The following is a 5,157-nucleotide window of genomic DNA, read 5'->3' on the forward strand; positions in this document are numbered from 1 at the left end:
AGCCCCATACACATGTCAATATGGTTTAATGACAAGCTAGCTAAGGAGTTGTGTTTTGTTATTTCAGGTAACTTTCCATTCAGGAATAGTTAATATTTCAATGATTAAAATTTCAGGTGTTTAAAACTAACTTCAAGCAGGCTCATTGTTACACTGAAGCTGAATTCTTCAGGTTCTTGTCTTTAAATTACTATACAAATCCATCACAGTCACATTCAAGCTATTAATTTAAAAACCATTTAACATTTGTTACCTAAGTAAATACAATTACTATACTCTACGTCATTCGATTTTATTTTTCTGTGTAGGAGCTGTCCTCTTTTGTGAGAATCCAGTCCCAGTTTCCTTATTATTCTGAAGAAATGAAACAGCTTCTGGTAGACAGTAATTTTCTATTTGAGGAGGGGATTCCTGCATAAGAAAATCAGTAATGTATTACGTTTTCAAGCAGTACACATTCTGGGCAGCAGCTTCTTCTGTATTAACTCCCGAGTCATCTGGTATCAGTTTATTAAAGTCACAAAAGAGATGTGCAGCTTCTTTTTTTTTTTAAAGAAGATGTTGGGGGTAGGAGTTTATTTATTTATTTTTGCTGTGTTGGGTCTTCGTTTCTGTGCGAGGGCTTTCTCTAATTGTGGCAAGCGGGGACCACTCTTCATCGCTGTGCGCGGGCCTCTCACCATCGCGGCCTCTCCTGTTGCGGAGCACAGGCTCCAGACGCGCAGGCTCAGTAGTTGTGGCTCATGGGCCTAGTTGCTCCGCAGCATGTGGGATCCTCCCAGAGCAGGGCTCGACCCCGTGTCCCCTGCATCAGCAGGCAGACTCTCAAACACTGCACCACCAGGGAAGCCCCTGTGCAGCTTCTTTAAATAAAGATACAGAATGACCAGGTAGCACTTTTGCTCCTCCTGACTGAAGATGGCATTTGAATCCTGCTTCTCGGGACCTAGGAACATGTGAAGTAATCTTCCACCTGCTAAATGCTCCCTCAACAATGCGCGATTCTTGTCTTTGCTGGATTTTTTCCCTCCATCTCATTGCTGCCAGTGCTACTTTTCGTTGCTGTACATTGATTCCAGTCAAAACATCAAGTATGGAACTGCTTCCCCGTTCTTAGCCTTCTGGCATGAAGCGCCCAGCAGTCCTGCAAGCTTCAAGGTAGGAGCAATAAAACACCCACTTCCCAGCTGCCACTGAGGGTAAATACTTCTCGTTTTGATGTGGATGCCCTAAAACAGTGTGTGTACAGTTAGGATCAAAGCGCTGCTTCTCAATCACTAATCCACCTAGTTTTTCAATCAGATGACAATAATCAATACGTTCTTGAGGATTCAGAGATGACAGCTGAAATACGTACTGTTTTTTTAAGTCTTCGTGAGTCTCCTTTACCGTTATCATCTTTTCTCTCGGGTGTGGAGCCACAGGTGGGTTGGCTAGGGGGAAGGCAATACCTGGAGCTTGAGGCGTAGGGATCAGGGGGCTGTCTTTTATTGGAGTTTCCAGTTCTTCAGAGATCGGGTGTTTAGGGGCTTCAGTCACACATGTGTTCCCAGGATCACAGCCTGTTCAGCAATTTCTGAATCATGTAAAGGCTCCTGGAAAGGAGAATCCTCCAATTTTTTAACGTCAACCTGAAGCTCAGAGTATTGCGTGGGACAACTAGGCCACCGCAAATTGCTGGCAAGTCTCGCTCTCTCTTCCCTGGCTGTGGCGTCATCCCAGATGATCTGTTCATTCTGGGAGGGCTCTGTGTTGACATCAGTTTGGCGAGACTGCCTCAGTGCCTTCAGGACTCTACTTTGTCGGCTGTGGGCAGAGCGAGTGCGGTCAGGGTTTGAAGAGGCACTATTACAACCGTTTCTTGAGAGGGAAATCCTCTGCCCTTGGGGTTTCACTACTGAAGTTGCAGACATTATCTCCAGCAGCTGCTTTGAAGTTCTCTCTCATCTCCAAGGTCTGTGTCAGAGCTCCTTTAGTCATTCCTTCCATTTCCACTTGAATTTACTGATTCTTTATTACTGGTGGTCATATTGTCTATATCATTTTCTTCTATGGGCAAATGGTCTGGCTCGTCATCCTTCATTGTTGAATCAGCTGAGGTTATTACAAAGTCTGCCATCTTGCACTGCACTGATATCCAAGCTCATTTTGGGACTAAGAGTATGTGGATAAAGAGAAAAAGTTTTTAAAGGAGGCTATTTTTCTTTCTTTTTCTTTAAAATTGAAGTGTAGTGGAGTTACAAGGTTGTTGTGTTTCAGTTGTACAGCAAAGTGATTTCAGGTGTACAGCAAAGTGTATATATATAATACATATGTATGTAAATACATATATATATATATATATTCTTACTCAGATTCCTTCCCCTTATAGGTTATTACAAAATATTGAGTATAGTTCCCTGTGCTATACAGTAGGTCCTTGTTGGTTATCTATTTTATATATAGTAGTGTGTGCATGTTAACCCCATACTCCTAAATTATCCCTCCCTCTGCTTCTCCTTTGGTAACCATAAGTTTGTTTTCTATGTCTGAGGGTCTATTTCTGTTTTGTAAATAAGTTAATTTGTATCATTTTTTTAGATTCCACATATAAGCTATGTCATATGATATTTTTCTTTGGCTTACTTCACTTAGTATAATAATCTCTAGGTCCATCCATGTTGCTGCAAATGGCATTATTTCATTCTTTTTTATTCTGAGTAATATTCCATTGTATATATGTACCACATCTTCTTTATCCATTCATCTGTCGATGGACATTTAGGTTGCTTCCATGTTGTGACTATTGTAAATAGTGCTGCAATGAACACTGGGATGCATGTATCTTTTCAAACTATGGTTTTCTTCAGATATATGCCCAGGATTGAGATTGCTAGATCCTATAGTAACATGTAAAAGAATGAAATTAGCACATTCTCCAACACACAAAAATAATCTCAAAATGGGTTAAAAACCTAAGTGTAAGGCTGGATACTATAAAACTCCTAGAGGAAAACATAGGCAGAACACTAACATAAATTGCAGCAATATCTTTTTGGACCCATCTCCTAAAGTAATGGAAATAAAAACAAAAATAAACAAATGGACCTAATTAAACTTAAAGCCAAGGAAACCATAAACAAAATGAAAAGACAACCTACAGAAAACATTTGCAAACAATGTGACTGACAGGGATTAATTTCCAAAATATACGAACAGCTAATACAGCTCAATATCAAAAAAACAAACAACCCAATCAAAAAATGGGCAGAATATCTACATAGATACTTCTCCAGAGAAGACATACAGATGGCCAACAGGCACATGAAAAAATGCTCAACATTGCTACTTATTAGAGAAATGCAAATCAAATCTACAATGAGGTATCACCTCACAAAAAGCCTACAGACAAAAAATGCTGGAGAGATTGTGGAGAAAAGGGAATCCTCCTACAATGTTGGTGGGAATGTAAATTGGTACAGCCATTATGGAAAACAGTATGGAGTTTCCTTAAAAAACTTTTTAAAAAAGAGGCTATTTTTCAAGATGAATCATGGAAAACATAATAAAGTTACCTGGTGAATCTTCAAAATGTTGGAAACTGGAACTCTAACTAGAGTTAATGAGAGAATTTTTTGACCCAATATGAGACAAACTGAAGTATAAGGATGTTATTATATTGGAAATACAGCATATTGGAAATGTGATTATCAAGCAGAATAGAATTAGAAGTGATTACTGTATATGACAAAGCCAAGAATATTAACATACAGATATCAAGTCTACAAGTCTACAATGAATATAAGTAAAAAACATAAATGAAATAATTTGATGCAGAAGTGAACAATTTAAATATGGTTATTTTAGTTTACAATGAAATATTTGGGTACTTGAAATAGTCTCACATATTTTACTATTTTAAATATTTTTGAATCAAATAAGGGTTTACCATTTAATTAAAAGTATATGAGAAATGGTTTCTGCAAGAGAAACAAAACAAGAAGTAAAGCTATTAAGAGCCTACTGTGTGCCAGATACTCCTTTAGAAATTTTTACATTAATTTTTCTAGTTAATCCTCACAAATAGCCTGACAGGGAAAAATACTGTCATTTCGCAGATAAAGCAATTGAAAATTTGAAAAGTTTGATTAACATAACTGAATGCACACAAGCACTGAGCAGAGGATTCAAACTCATCTCTTTCTTATTCTACCATTTCAAATTCTTTCCAGAGGAATTCCACTGACATCCAGTTGTATAGAAATATATGTGCTTCCTTGTAGGAAGGATCTGAACCTGCATTAAGAAACAGTCTAAAACTATTTCAGTTGGAGCAGCCATGAGGCAGAGATATTAGATTTTTCATAGTAATTAATTACAGTGGGAGGAAGAGCTGCTATGTTAGAGTAGATTGAGTTCAATAAAAGCTGTTCATGGCAGAGAAAGCAGAAATGGTTCGGGAATAAGCCTGCAGAGACACCATAAGTACTTTTTTCCTCACACATTTGACTCCTAAATAAGAGCTCTCACTGAAATGATAAAGTCTGAAGACCAGGTAAAGCTTAGTGTCTGAGGAACAGGGAGCAGATGCAAAATCCAGTTTTCACATGCTTTCACAATTAAACAATGAAAAAGGTACATTTTGGAAAGATATGTTTGCTCCCTTGTTTTAATTAAAGACAGCAAGTGCAGAAATACCTTGAATTCTGAGATCCTAAGAGAGCCAAAATAGCCTGAAAGCCTTTTCTACCATAACGATGCTTATAAAAAAATAAGCATGAGAGTTATGAGGTTAATAGAGAAAAAAGTGTTCAGTGATAAGCAGTGAATATCAGAAAATTGATTATAAAACAAAGCTTTCCAAAGGTCCTACCTCAGGGAGTGGGAGGAAGGTATTGACTTAAATAGGGCTAATGTCACGAATTCATCTTCCACCCACTATGCAACTGGCACCTAGTTTAATGGGAGATGATTTTTCCATCCACCTACCTATCTCATGGATAAGCAAGAAATTATTTGGAGAACATGTTTTAGAATTAGAACATTTGTGAAATTTCATTTATGATAAGTTTGGAATTCTCTAGTAATGTTAAAGATTTTCATCTGCTTGAACAAGAATTTCCATTCCTAGTTATATGTACTACAGGGAAACTCATGCACATATGCATGATGAAAAAT

At 37.7% G+C, this 5,157-nt stretch overlaps 1 pseudogene; it reads right to left on the minus strand.

Moving 5' to 3' along the window:
• Positions 1–282: 282 nt before the first annotated feature.
• Positions 283–2,171, minus strand: LOC114908595 (annotated as a pseudogene).
• Positions 2,172–5,157: the final 2,986 nt, after the last annotated feature.

The sequence above is a fragment of the Monodon monoceros genome, unplaced genomic scaffold (assembly GCF_005190385.1).
Source record: "Monodon monoceros isolate NGI ecotype Baffin Bay Population unplaced genomic scaffold, NGI_Narwhal_1 Super_Scaffold_4, whole genome shotgun sequence".
Taxonomy (NCBI): Eukaryota; Metazoa; Chordata; class Mammalia; order Artiodactyla; family Monodontidae; genus Monodon; species Monodon monoceros.